The 15,227-nt window shown below is 43.1% G+C and overlaps 1 long non-coding RNA gene across 1 annotated transcript in view; it reads left to right on the forward strand.

The window, feature by feature from the left end:
* Positions 1 to 283: 283 nt before the first annotated feature.
* LOC124103123 (uncharacterized) overlaps positions 284 to 15,227 on the forward strand; it is a 63,098-nt gene continuing 48,154 nt past the window's right edge. The window contains exons 1-2 of the long non-coding RNA XR_009228228.1: positions 284 to 466; positions 1,044 to 1,219. This is a non-coding gene — a long non-coding RNA (uncharacterized LOC124103123). The remainder of the gene's footprint in view (positions 467 to 1,043; positions 1,220 to 15,227) is intronic.

Consider the following 15,227-nt stretch of genomic DNA (forward strand, 5'->3'; position numbering starts at 1 on the left):
AGACAGCAAGGAGCCCATTTTTGGAGCTCAAGTTTAAGATAAGGAAAACTTTAATCATATCCATTCACTCCTGTTCAGTGTTCTTGTTTGTTTATTTGTTTTATGACTCTTCAAAAACCACCTGAACACTTCTGGAATGAATTGGGTATAGATTAAGAAATTACTTACGTAAACATTTATTCTTCTTGCCCTGGATCCTGCTATGTATGAAAGACTCGTGGCAGTGGCTTTGCTTCTTCGTTAATAAAGCAAGCCATTAACCTCTGTGGGCTCCAGCTCCAAAGCCGGATAATGAAGGGCTGGACAGGGTGAGCCTGAGCTCTCAGACAGTCTGCCATTCTGAACGGGGAGAAGCAGAAGCAGTCAACATTCTGGCTGTTCGTGGCTTTTATTAGCTCTTCCTCTCTCATGGCCAAGCAGAGAAGGCCCCCAGCTTTCTGTGTGGGTGTTTCATGAATGCAGTGTGGTAAGTGAGGAAAGGACTATTCCCTGTGTTTCTTGAAGCCCAGCCTGTGGACTTTCCCTCCTCCCCTGGAGGGTTCCAGAGGGGAGGGAACAGGGCCTGGCAGGTGTGCACAGAGTTGCACAGATCCAATCTTTAGTGCTCTTGAAACAAAAATGGGGGTGGGGAGGGGATGGAAAGAGAGAAGGAGAGAAAGAAGGAGAGAGAGAGAATGGGAGCAATACAGCCAGTCCTCACTCCCGGGGTCCGGTGGGCAGGAAACGAAGCAGAGCTGCTGGGAGCCTGTGATGGATGGCCGGAGGGGCCTCTCCTGTCCTTGTGCGGCATCCATACACATTGGATGGGCTTTGGAAGTCCCCATCTGGAAACCACAGGGTCTGGGCTTAGATTCTAAATCAAGTATTTCTTTCTTCACTGCCTTTGGTGTCTGTGAAGTGCTTAAGTACCCCAGGAAAAGAGGCTCCTAGTTTATACTGAGGTCAGTAGAGCGTGAGCCCTGTTCCGGCTTCTAGGCAAATGGCCTTGCACTTCAGGAGACAGGAAGTACAGATATACATAGCTCCCCTCCCTCTTCTCACAGGTGACTAAAAGCGAGGTGCTCCTCTCCTGTTGTTTTGAAGGCTGCTGTCTAGTTGAGTTGCTTCTGTAGCAGGAACAGTCAGTGTCATTAGTCCCCCCTGCACGGTGTGGGCTGAAGAACACGGAACTGACTTGATGGATCACGTTGCCACGTCAGGACGGAGCCTCCGGAGGCAGGTGGGTGAGTGGGTTGGTGAAACACTTTGGAGACTTAATACATTTGTGCAGTTATCAAGCAGAACCGCCCTTGGGAGATGGATGGCATTCGGCTCAGCTTGAATGTGAGGCCTGGGGTAGATGGGAAGGGCGGGGGCGGCACCCACGGGGGAGGACGCCTGGCCTTAGCCACGGCACAGCTGCAGGTGCCAGACGAGAGGGGGTAGCCCACTTTACAGTGGTGCGAGGTCCTGTTGGGGCAGGACACCAGGATGGAAAAGGGCTTGGAAATCATGCCTTTTAAGGAAGGGAGCCCTTGAAACGGTAAGGGGAGATGGCTAGAGCAGAGGAAGGGAGGTCCTGGGGAATGACATCGACCACATTATGTCATGTTCACGTGCATAGATGTCTCAATGCCCTGTTATGTATAATTAAAAAAGACCCATCAAAAATCAATTAAAAAACTAAACAAACAAACAAACAACAACAACCAAGAAGAGATCAAAGACCAAGTATATATAGGGCCCCCCAAAATTTCTGCTCTTGTCTGGGTCCTGTTTGTTGTCTTTAACTCTTGGAAGGCTGTTGCAGGGTCGGGGTTTGGAATTATTCTGTGCGGCTTCCAAGGAAGAACTGGAGTCAATTTTGGCTCCATTTGAGGGTTGAAACAGAACTGGCAGCTTCTTCTTGGGAAAGTGAATTTCTCCTCTTGCCATAGTTCAAGCCGTTGTGTGGACTGGGATGTTTGTGGCCGGCAGGACCCCCAGGAGCCCTTCGCAGGCCACCAGGAAAAGATCCCATAGCTTCTCATAAATTCCTTCCCCATCTCTGATAAGAAGCCAGGGACAATATCTGGTCTTTCTGAAACTGGGTATCTTTCCCTGAGCAGAACTGAGTTTCCTGTTGGAAAGGGAGTCATAATGGAATTGGCTTTTCCTCTCCCTTTAAGGAATAAGAGGATTAAAAATCTTAGCTTCTGTGTAGTTGTGGAAGAGGAGAAAGAACACAGAACTCAATCTAGAGTGGGATCCTGGCTCAAATATTTACTTGCTATGTGATCTTGGGCAGAGCATCCAATTTTTAATTAACAAAGTGGGGTGGAGGATGTCACCTTTGCAGGCTTGTTATAGGCATTAAACCAGATGATAAATGAGTGTTGCCTGTGACAGGGCCTGGTGCACAGTAGTCATTCAATAAACAGAAGTTACTCTCCCTAGTCTCGAAGACAATTAAAAAGAGCAAAGCCAGGCAATAAAATGATTTAAGGACAACGTAGGTTCAGAAACGTGGAAACCCTCTGTATTAGTTTCCTCACAGTGCTGTACAAAACGACCCCACACTGGGTGACTTAACCCAGTGAAGTTTATTCTCTCATTCTGGAGGACAGAGCCTGACCTTAAGGCATGGCTAGGGCTGCAGCCCTCCTAAGGAGTAAGGGCAAGTCCCTCTGTGCCTCTCTCAGTTTCTGATGGCTCCCAGCTGTCCTTGGCTCATGGCCGAATCCCTCCCATCTGTGCCTCGTCTTCACATTTCTCCACTATGTCTGTATCTTCTCTTCTTTAACTCCTTCAAGGACATTTGTCATTGAATTTAGGGCTCACCTGATAAATCCAGGATGACCTCACCTCAGGATCCTTAATGCATCTGCAAAGACCTCTTTTTAGACCCTCTTTCTAAATAAGGTCACATATAGAGGTACCCAGGATTAAGAATTGGAATACACACCCACACACACATAAATATATATATATGTATATCCTCCAATAGCTTTTTATTGTGTGTGTAGACTGTAAAAGAGACTCCCTGGCCTGTCCAGTGGTGGGCTGGCAAATAGAAAGGGTGGCATTTGGTTGGGACAAACGTGAACCATTGACCAGTGTGTTCTTGGTGAGATTACCCTTTCGACATATATGCTGTCACTTTTCTCCCTATGGAGAGTTCGGCTTCCTCCTCTACAGGCCCCCTCATCTACCCACTCAGGTTGGCTTAGACAGCTTTCTTAAATGTTTACTGGTGATCTGGATGAAGAGGGCTGTGAGGGTGAAACTGGTTTCATTCTGCTCTATATCCTTAGCTGTCTGTATACGTGGGACAAATCTGGAAATGACAATCTTTAAACAAAGGTAAGCAAGCTCAGTTGTCCATCCCCCCCAAAGCTACTTTGCTCATATTGACTGATTTTCTCCACAGTCAGATGCAGTGTAGTCTTGAACTCAATTCTAAGTGTACCTGGAAGACCCAGTTGGAGTCTAAGTTGTGTCCACCTCTGGTGGTTTAGAAAAGACTGGACCAGCCTGCCAAATGGGAGTGGCAAGGTCACAAGGAAGGGCCTGTGGGGTTTATTTGCCTAAAGGACCCAGGGCAGCCTAGTAGAAGAGGAGATAGTATAAAGGATCCAACCCTACAACTTCAGAGGAGAGGCAGGATTCTGAGCTCTGCAGAACATCCCACCCTCAAATCTGCCTGTGGTCCATTGCTGAGTCTTAGGAGGAAGGTGAACTGGAAGTTAAAAACTGCAACAGTGATATCACCACTACTCTGTGAGATATTGTAGCACAATCAATGCAACTTTCTTATCTCTTGGCCAGAGAATAATAGAAACAAGGGGGTAAAAAAAAGAGAAGCATAGCTCAGCTCTGGCTGCCCAGTGGCAGCTCTGGAAATGCCTAGCTGGGAGGAGACAGAGGTTTGGTGGCTGTGGTTCTGATCAGTGGAAATGACAGCTGTGTTTAATAGGGTACGATACCATGTAGGGTCATCAGTTTGCTGCAGAGACAACAGTGCTGCCTTGTAGCTACCTTTGGGTAGCAGAATAGACTCTCCTGGTGGGAAATTTCACTATCCATTTAACAGATTTGCTGGGCACCCACCATATGCCAGCACAATACTAGGGTAACCCAAATGGTGGGCAAAACCCATAGTGATATTCACTTTGTGAAGCTCTTCAGGCAATGGGGCTTTGTATGAGCAGACAGAACAAACAGACATGGAACTGGATGCATATTTAAAAACATGATGTCACCTAATTTTCAGTGTCAGATGAAATTTGGAAACTGGGATGCCATATAATCATAGAGTTAGTAGGTACGCTGAAGTTTAGAGTCTAGCCCGGAGATCTGCAAAGACCTCCTCCACATCTGAAAATCTTATTTTTATTTCAATTGATAAAATTGCTTATATTAATTATATACAATGCACTGTGTTTTCTTTCTTTTTAAAAATCATTATTATTTTTTATTTGTTCTCTTTGGTTGTACATGACAGCATAATGCGCAAGGCACTGTTTTGAAATATGTCTACATATGGAATGGCTAAATTGAATATTAATATAAGCATTATGTCACATCTTTCTTCTGTTTCTTCTTTCTTATTTGATGTGAGATTCCTTAAAATCTACCCCTTTAGCAATTTTCAAGAATACAATGTATGAACAATAAAAGACTCTAAAAGGAGCTCTGATTAAAAAGAACAAACCTATGGCATTACAGTATCTGACTTCAAAATGTACTACAAAGTTACAGTAATCAAAACAGCAGAGTTCTGGCATAAAAACGGATACACAGACCAATGGAACAGAACGGAGAATCCAGAAATAAATCCATATGTTTACAGCCAACTAATTTTCAGCAAGGCAGGAAGAATACATATTGAAGAAAGGACAGTCTCTTCACAAACTGGTGCTGAAAAACTGAATATCTGTCTGCATCTCTCACCATATACAAAAATCAACTCAAAATGGACAAAAGATGTAAGTGTAAGATCCCAAACTATGGAACTCCTAGAAGAAAACAGGACACACTTCAGGACATTGGTTGCAGAATAGTTTTTTTTTTTTTTTTGGGCTATGATACCCAAAACAATGAGAGCAAAAGCAAAACTGTCAAATGGGATTGCATCAAACTCAACAGCTTCTGTACAGCAGAGCAAACAATCAGTGGAGTGGAGACAGCCTACTGGATGGGAGAAAATGACTGCAAACTATTCCTCTGACAAAGGATTGATTAATTTCCAAAATATATAAGGAACTCAAACAAATCAACAGCAAAATGAAACCAAAACCAAAACCAAAACAACTAACATCAAAACCCAAATAAAATAAGACACAAAGAATGTGATTCAATGGGCTGGGGATGTGGCTCAAGCGATAATGCACTCGCCTGGCATGCGTGCGGCCCGGATTCGATCCTCAGCACCACGTACAAACAAAGATGTTGTGTCCGCCGATAATTAAAAAATAAATATTAAAAAAAAAAGAATGTGATTCAAAATTGGGTGGTGACCTGAATAGACAAGCAAAACACAACTACATGAAAAAATGCTCAACATCACTAATTGTCAGGGGCCTGCAAATGAAAACCACAATGAGAGAGTACCTCTCCCTAGTTAGAATGGTTATTAATGAAAAATAAAAAAAAGATTAAAAAAATTCTGGTGAGGTTTCAGAGAAAGGGAAATTCTTATATACTGTTGGTAGAAACATAAGTTAGTATGGCCATTGTGGAAAACAGTATGGCGGTTCCTCCAAAAACTGGAAATAGAACTACATGTGATTCAGCAATCACTACTTGGTGTATATCCAAAGGAACTGAAATAATTATGCCAAAGAGAGATCTGCACTCCATGTTTATTACAGCACTATTCACAATAACCAAGTAATGGATTCAACCTAGGTGTCCATTGGTGGATAAGTAAAGAAAATGTGGCATATGTACACAATGGAATATTGTTCAGCCACAAAAAAGAACAAAATTATGTCACGGGTGGCACCTTGGATGGAACTGGAAGAAAGACCCTGTGCATAGGAAGACAAAGGCTGCATTTTCTCATTTCCAGGTGGGAGCTAAAAGTTGATGTGGAAGAAGTAGGGAAATAGAATAGTGGTTACCAGAGCCTGGGGAAGGTGTGGGGGAGGGAGGAATGGAGAGAGACTGGGTACATGGGTGCAGGTGGATTGGAGGAAACAGTTCGAGTGGTCTGTAGCATGGTAGGGTAACTATGGCTGATGACACTTAAATGAGTATTTCAAAATAACAGCAGAGAGGATTCTGAATGTTCCCAACATGAAGACATGATAAATGTCTGAGGTAATAGACATCAATTGCTCTCATCTGATCATTATACATTGTGTACATGATTTGAAATGTTACGTTGTACCCATAACTATATACAGTTACTATGTGTCAATTAAAAGTATATTAATAACTATGCTCACCATGTTGTACAATCCATTTCTTGGAACTTATTGCTCCATCTAACTGAAATTATAAATTCTTTGACCAACATTTCTCCAACCCCCAGATCCTTCCCCCACCATCCCTGGGAACCACCATTCAACTCTCCATTTCTGTGAGCTTAACTTTTCTAGGTCCCAAGTATTAGCAAGTTGCTGTGCTTTTTGCCTTTTCTGCCTGGCTTGTGTCACTTAACATAATGTCCTTGGGGTTTATTCACACTGTCACAAATAATAGAATTTATTTTTTTTGTAATGCTGTATAGTATTCCACTGTGCATATCTATTCCATGTTTTCTTCCTCCACTCATCCACTGGTGGACACTTAGTGGATAGCATAACCTGGCTGTTGTAGAGAGCACTGCAGTGAAGAGAGTGCTCTTGTGCGCTCTCTCTCTCTCTCTCTCTCTGGTACTTGGGATTGAATCCAGAGATATTCTAACACTGAACCACAGCTAGTTATTTCCCTGGCTCTTTTTCATATTTTTCTTTTGAGACAGGGTCTTGCTAAGTTACCCAGGCTGGCCTTGATCTTGCAATGGCGCCTGGCGTGGGAGGGCTCTTTGGCATGCTGATTCCATCTCCTTTGGACATATATTTAGCAGCTGGACTGCTGCCCTGTATAGTAGTTCTGGTTTGGACTTCGCCTGGACACCTGTCTGAGACAGCAGGCCTTAGGCTGCCCAGCCTCGGCAGTTCACTGAATGTGAATGCTGGTCATGGGTCTCAGACTGAGGGGAGGGATGGGTCAGTGGGTGGGCTGCAGGGCTGAAGTGGCAGAATGCAGGATGCCATGGGAGGGTGGTCAGACCAGGGCAGCAGTCTTCTCTCCTAGTTCTGTTTGCCGAGGGCCGGTGTTTGTGGGCCTGCGGGTGCCTGTGCCTTTCCCCCACGGGGCTCAGGTGGTCATCATTTCTCAGCGTTCCGTGCCGGTCCCACTCCAGCAATGTGGACGCCATGTCCTGGAGATCTTGCTAGAATGTAGAGGCTGATCAGCGTATCTGTGGAGGGGCCTGAGGTACTGCATTCCTGACACGCTCCCTGGTGGGGCCCAAGCTGCCCGTCTGGACCACACCGGAGCCGAGTGGCCTTACTCCAGGAGAACACTGCCTGCAGGAAGCCTCTGGAGCCATTTCTAGTCCGGTGATGACGTCGGAGCCCGCCTGCCTCCCTGCCAGGGTCCATGGGGAAAGGTTCCTTCTCATTTCATTGCCAAGGCTCATTATTTCCAATGCTATGTGTCTTTCTCCTTCAAAGAGGAGGTCGACCTGTGCTCTGTCAAGTCCACATTTGGGCTTCTTATGTCAACACACTTTTCTCAGGTGCTAGCAGAGTTGGTGGTGGAACTCCAAGTACAAACCTGTTTGAGGAAAGAAATTCATCTTGTTAGAGGGAGCCCAGCTACTTACAAGGCAGATAACGTTCTGCAGCTGGCTGAATTGATGGAGAGAGGCACGGGGCTTCAGACTCACCTATTTTTCATTCTTTGAATGAAGTCTATCTTCTGAATTACATGAGCCGTGTGAAGCAGGGAAAGAGAGCGATGGTTCTGGAAACAAAAACAGAGTTCTTATCTTTTAATACAGAAGAGAATGCCTCAGGATATTATTATTTGTGATTTATGGGGTGCATAGCAATATGACCAGTGTCTCTCCACAGCAGACAGAGGACTCTGACCCTCTGCCTTTGATGAACCCTTGTAGCTTCCCTGGGGCACTTTTCCATTGTAGAATAGCTGCTGCATCACATAATTCTGACTTAAAAACCACACTCAGTGAGCTACTGGTACACTTGATTTCTGTTTTATCCTGCCACTGATTCATTCTATGACTGTCCAAATGCCTGAAATCTTCTTACCTACCAGTAAGGTCGGTTAATCACACTTGCTATCAATATTTGTCTGGGAAATGTCTTGAGATATGTTTAACAGTTAAATTAGTTTTATTTGTGATAACTCTGTTGTTTTTCTGAATGCATATCAGACTTTACTGAGAAGATCAAACTATGTCAATGAATGAAATCAACAAACAAAATGGAGATTATGAACACAAGTTTCTTTAAATTTAGGAGTAGGAGAGAAGGCAAATTTCCCTCTCTCTTTCTCTCCCCATTCTTTCTTCTTTCTTTCCTGATTTTCTAAAACTGTATTTTGAAATAATTCCAGACTTATGGACAAATTGCAGGAATAGTATAAAGAATTATTTTATAGGGCTGGGGTTTTAGCTCAGCGGTAGAGCACTTGCCTAGCACGTGTGAGGCACTGGGTTCGATCCTCAGCACCACATAAAAATGAATAAATCAAATAAGGGCATTGTGTCTCTCTACAACTAAAAAAAAATGAAAAAAGAGAATTCTTTTATAACCCCCACCAAAATTGCCCTAATGTTAACCACATTGCTTTCTCTTTGTGTGTATCTATATTTATAATTTTCTTTTCTGACTCAAATATATCAATAAATAGCCTAAGCATTAGGATTTCTCTTATATAACCAAGTAGTCATCAAAATCAGTAAATTAAATTAAGGATGCCATTAAGTCTCTAGAGTTTTGCCAATTCTTTTTTCAAGTGTCTTAATAATGTCCTTTATATCAAAAGAAAAAATATCTTTTCTGATCCGGGACCCAGTCCAGGCTTGTGCATTGTGTACGATGTCTTTGTCTCCTTAACCTGTCCATCAGCCGAGTCTTTCTGTCTTTGGCTAAGAGAGTAAAGTCTTGACCTTAAGAGATTTTGTGGAAGTGGAATGGACAAATGTTATTTTATTTTAACAAGCAACCATGAAAGTCAGAGAGGAAGTCCCAGGTTTGAGTTTGGAAAATATTAAAGTTGTTTTTTAAAGTCATAAAACAAGACAAGTATAAAAAAATACAGAAATGAATGAAGTAAAAATGAAAGTCCTTCCTCCAATCGCAGTTTTAATTGAGTGTTAAACATTTTTGTTTATTGTTGCAGATATGCTCATAAAATAAATACATTCAGAATGTGTGCTTTTTAAAAAACAAAAGTGGGACCATATTGTACATTTTGTTCTACAACTTTCTTTTTTAAAAAAAGTTAGTGCATTGGCACCTTTCCCCACCAGCTCATGCAGGTGGGCAGGAGTGGGGACGCTGTATCTTGATCTCAGTGTCTTCCATCTTGTTTTGCTGCTAGCTTTGATTGACTGATAGCATGGGAAGAGACCTCCTGTGCTGGGAGAGAACGCTCCCTGTTCATAGCTCGTTGTGCAAGTACACAGGAGATTTTGGGGTGCAAAGTTCTTCTCTGGATTATTGACCCCTTCTGCCCTCTCATTCATGGTGCATATAGATCCCTCGGTTAATTTAGGTCCCTTCTTGGAAAGTCTCCCAAGGGTGACTGAAGCCTGAGAAGGCCCGATCAGGGCTATATTGTATAGTTTTGGTGCTGACCCATGGCAAGGGTGAAAACCACATATGAAAAAAATATTCAACACGCTCATTCATTAAAGTCTGTCTCCTCTGTATTGCAACTAGAGTCCACGATGGCACACATACATTGGTTTTGCAAAGTTTCTGTGATCACGTATCTGAGAACCGTCTCCATGGGTGTTAATTTCTAGCTGTTTGGATAGTCTTTTATCTGTATGCCAGATTAGAAGTGCAGCTGTTCCTCTCCAGGCTTAGACACACTTGCTTGATCTTGAAGTGACTTTATAGGGTTTCTTGCAACTGTTTTGCTGAGATCTTTAAGGAAGTCGGTCTTAAAGATTGGTTTAGGCTGGTTTTCCTGTGGTTCTTGTCTGGATTTCCTCTGGACCTTTCTGACCTTTAGCTTTATTCATTCTTTGCTCACCCTGACCTTGTGGTTCCTTTAAACCCAAGGGGGTACGAGGCAGTGATGATCCGAAGTTATTTATGCGTTTGATGGCTGTATTAGCGGGTTTTCGCTTTTCTGCGGCAGCCTTTAGCCCTAAAAGCTCTTTGAAACAGGATCTGTTTTCCTCTAACTGCCTTCTCGTACTTGTTGGGCAAAATCGGAGCCGTGATTGAGTCCTCTACACCCCTTACGACACTATGGAGTAATAACATTTATCACACTTCTTGTTTAAGCCCTTTAGAGAATGACATTTCACAGTGTAATTTTGCCTCACAGATTTTTCCCTTGTGAGTTTGAATGTTCAGGGTAGAATTCTCTCTTACGGCCTCACCTTTTCCCTATTTTGTGTATCTGTGAAAAGTTCCACAAATAAAGCATAGTAAATGGAATCGGGTCATGCTCCCCAGCACGCTCCACCTCAACATTCCTGATTGTTTCTTTCTTATTTGTCGTGAGCAGCCCCCAATTACCTCACCTCTAACTGCCCTTTCCACTTTATGATACAAGCAGCTAAGAGGCACCAGCTCTAAAAATTCCCGGATGACCCACATTTTGCTCTTTTTATTATCCTTTAAGAAATGTCTCCATAATTGAAATCTAGAGTAGCAGAGTTTTGTGATCTTGTCACTTACCATTTTATTTATGTTTGGTTTATTTATATTGTGTCTTTAAACCCCAGAGCGGCCAAAGTCTGCCTGCAGGACCTACCCGACAGAAACCAAGAATATCAACATTAATTCAAAGGCGAGAAGCTAAACAGGGGCCTTAGCACCCACACTTATTTGGGTCAGAAGGAGGAGAGCGAGGAGAACTCTGGAACATTTTAGTAGGTAGCAGCAGGAGAGGCGAGACATCTGAGCCCAGATTTATATGGCATGATGCATTTTTTTTTTAATTTATGGGGACATGGGTACCTGCTTTTTCCCCTCTACAGCTATGTATCTGTGAGTTCATCCTGATTTAGTAGCACGTGGCAGACACCCGCTGCTAATTCCCCTTGATTTCATATATTTCTTTTACCTGAACTCATAAAGCTTGAGCACGGATACTTCCTTTTCCATCCATCGGTATTTCATTGCCAGTCCGAGTCGTTTTGATCTACAGCCCCAACCCTCCATTCCCCACCTCTTTGTCCTCTTCACAGATTGCATTCCTCGGTATTGACATTTCAGTCATTTGATTTATCCCAACGGGTTCCCTGAAGCCAACCAGATCATCATTCCCTTTCTGGTAGAATCACTTCCAGACCTTCCTGGTTATTTCCCCTGGCTCCTAGTATTTGTGGATCCATGCCTAAGAGATTTACTGATGATTTGTCTCCTCCTTTAGTTTCCTGTTCACTGAGATTCAAACCACTGGTGGTGAGTTGGGAGGCCCGAGGATATTTGGAATTGTGTGAGATGTGAGCTTTGTTCTGCTTGGTAGGGAGTGCTGGAAAGTTCTACCTCAAGCCTGGGAGCAGAAGGCCCATCTCTGGACTTGCTTCAAACAAAGAATCTGCCCATATGTACTGTAGCGGGCTTTGCAGGCGCCACCTACCAAATTCCCCTGAGAACTTCTAGAAGGCTAGAGATGGATGACCAGTTTTCAAAGTGAATTCTATTAAAAAGGGAACCTATCTATAAGAAAATCATCTGAAATTTTGATGAGAAGAGAATGATTCTTTTCCTGTGCCACTTATTTATTTTTATTGGTACAGTATTTGTGCGACCTGAGCACATAACACATGCATAGGCAGGCTCATACAGACACAGAGCAGACACAGGAGAGCAGAGGGGGAAAAAAATCTCCCCTTCCTGAATTCTCACGATGTTGGCATTGAAATACTGAACGCTTCATTATCGCGAGACCTTCAGTTGTCCTGATTTGCATTAGTGACATCTATTTCTCATGTCAGACAAAAGAGAGCAGAAGCGATTTTTTTCAGTCCTTTTAGCTTTCTTTAAACAGGGCTTGTGACTCCACACGGAGAGAGCTTCTGTGACTTATGTATGATGTAGTGGAAATTGGTTATATTATGAAAAGTAGCCTTCTTGCCTTGTCCTTAAATTGAGTGTAACCTAGGATCTTAACCTGTTATTTAAAATCATGCTGGCATGAAAGACACTCATAATTCTCCATTCTGTTGCTCTACTTTGTAAGGCCCCTGGGGCTGGGGTCTCTCTGACTTGGTCTAGCTGGAGGCTTTGAAATTGATCCCGATTCCCCTCCTGAGGGGGGATAAAAGATCTGACAGCTGAGGAAAGCCTGTCAAGAGGACATCTCCGCCTCCTTCATGGCTGAGGAAACATGGGTGATAAGGACATCCTGGCGCTTGGTTTTACCACAGTGCCCTTATTTGTAGAATAAAAGAGGCCAGTGAGTCTCCCTGTTCTATGATCAAATTTTAAAATGGACTTTGGTTGCAGAGGGAGGGATTTGGGTGGCCAGGAGGAAGAATTTCCTGACTCTGATGGTTGCATAATCACATTCTCAACAGCCCTTTAAAAAATGGTCTCATTTCTTTCAGATACTTTAAGGTGGGGATGAGAACCCTTTGCCTTCCTGGTGCCAGGTCAGTTTCCTGGTGGGGACGACCACGGCAGGGGATACCAGTCTGCATTTTCTGAGATGGATACATGGATTTCTGCCTAATGTTAATGTTTGACTGATTCAAATGCCCCCTGGATCCTGTGAAATCAGTCCAGGCTTATAGGTAGGATGGCCAAGTAAACAATAGCAGAGCAGTGTCCAGAGACATCGAGAGGAAAAAAGCATAGGAAAAGCCTAACAAAGAACATTTGTTTAACATCAGAGAGAATCAAAGTCCAATCAGTTTACTTTTTTTTTTTTAATCTCCAAATTGTAAAATACAGTAGTATCAAACTCCATCTTTGAATGGGTCACCATGATGTCTCGGTTTGAGGGCACAAAGGAGAAAAATAGTATTGGTATTAGTTTTGAAGATATCAGCAGATGACGTCACCAGGGCTACAGGACCTGTGGGTCCTGAAGGTCTGCAGTGCTCAGCTGGCACCAGGGTTGAGAGTAAAGCACATTTACCTATTAGAACGTCCAGGAAGCAGAGCGCCGTACAGAGACGGTATTTGTCACTGATCTCCCACATTACAATCATTTTTATAGATTCAACTAATCCTTACCAATTGAATTTATGGAGTATAGTAAAGAATTTAATTATCCTATTATAATAGCATGTACTCTCTGAAATTAGGAACAGGATGCGGGCGTTGGCTAACGGGCACCGGCTGATGGCTTTGAGCAGGAATGGAACACGAGATTTAAAATAAAACAGACTCCTAAGCCTTGAGCTATGGCTTCTCTTCAAACGGCTTCTCCCAGATTTTTTCTTTCTTTTTTTTTAAAGCCGAGAGAGAAGTAACTGATTTACCATTTATATAAGGGGCATAATTTATCTGCACTGATTAAAATGATCAAGTACGCAGTGACAGCTCTTTAGATTCCAGGTAAATGCTTCCTTTGTGCTTCTCAGAGGAGAATTTCTGACACTTTGAGGGGAAAGCTGAACGAGTCAGTCTTTAGGGTATGTTTTTATCCAGGAGGCTGCTTGAGATGGATTAATGGCAAATCACAATAAATTATTTATCAGATAATAAGTGTGATAATTGTTTTTATTTATCATTAGTATAACTTGCCTTGTTCTCCTGTCATGCCGTCCATCAAATCGTCCCCCAAGATTTGCTGGTTAAAACCTACAGCCAAAAGGTCATTCCAACAATTTTTACTCATAATGGCACACTGATTATCTCCTAATTGAAAAATGTAAACGAGGGGCTCTGTAAGCAGCGTGTGTGACCCCTGCATTTCTAACACAATGAGGAGAGTCACTCTGTATCTCATTCATCCTGCCACGGGGAACAGCACAATTTCCAGTAATTTTGATGGTCTTCTAAATTAATTGAAAATAACTTTTTTTTTGTTTGTCATCAAGGAGGGGGAAAAAGAACCCCATATGCCTGAATTTGCTAAAAAAGTAGAGATGTAAAATACCATTCACCATCTACTGTCCTGCTGGCAGCTAATCCATTGAAGCTTAATTGTAATTATCCACCAGGTCCGGGCCTGGAGAGGAATACTGATTACCGTACGTGCGTTTCCACGGGCAAGACTGTGTATTGAGCCTGTTGCAAAGTTTCAAGTAAATTTATTTCTAACAGCAGCTGTAATGGATCATTGGTTGTGGGCTATTTCTGGACTTGGTGCAATGGGAGAAAATAATTCCAACTTATGGTGAAGAATTCTTTAAAAGAGAGCTGATGTGCAAAAGCAGACGGACAGACATGTACGTACCCCACACTGTGCGAAGCACCCATGGTGCCAAGGATCCTGGGTTATTATTATTATTTTTTTCTGGTCTCTTTTTCACCCAGAAGTCCGTCCTCAGCTGGACCACCATGTTTCCCCAACTTCCTTAAAAGGAATAGGAGTGCTTAGGTTTGGATTTGAAATTTCTCCCAAAGGCCCATGTGTCAAAGACTTAGTCCCCGGGGGGCACTGTTGGAGATGGTGGAAGCTTTAAGAGGCGAGGCCTGATCAGAGGTTGTGAGGTTATTGGGGGTGTGTCCTTGAAGGGGATTGTGAGATCCTGGTCTCCTTCCTCTACTCTTTGCTCCCTGGTTGACCATGAGGTGTGACTTTACTCATGCACGTGCTCCCACCATGATGTACTACCTCATCACAGACTCAAAGTGACAGGGTCAATCCATCACAGACTTAAACCTGAAAAGCTATGAGCACAAACAAAACCTTTTCCCTTATAAGTTAATTATCTCAGGTGTTTTGTCATAGTGATGAACACAGTAGTCACCATAAAAAAAAGAAGCCCACATAGTGTTCTGGGTCTCATCCCTCCCTATTCCTTCATCCCTCCTTTCTTCTTACCTGCTTTACCTGTGTTGGGATCATGGAGTTCACAGCTCAGACAGGACCTTCTCGTCGTGTTC

Source organism: Marmota monax, unplaced genomic scaffold (genome assembly GCF_021218885.2).
Source record: "Marmota monax isolate L192 unplaced genomic scaffold, Marmota_monax_Labrador192_F-V1.1 WCK01_AAM20220418_F8-fsc00039, whole genome shotgun sequence".
In the NCBI taxonomy this organism is placed as follows: Eukaryota; Metazoa; Chordata; class Mammalia; order Rodentia; family Sciuridae; genus Marmota; species Marmota monax.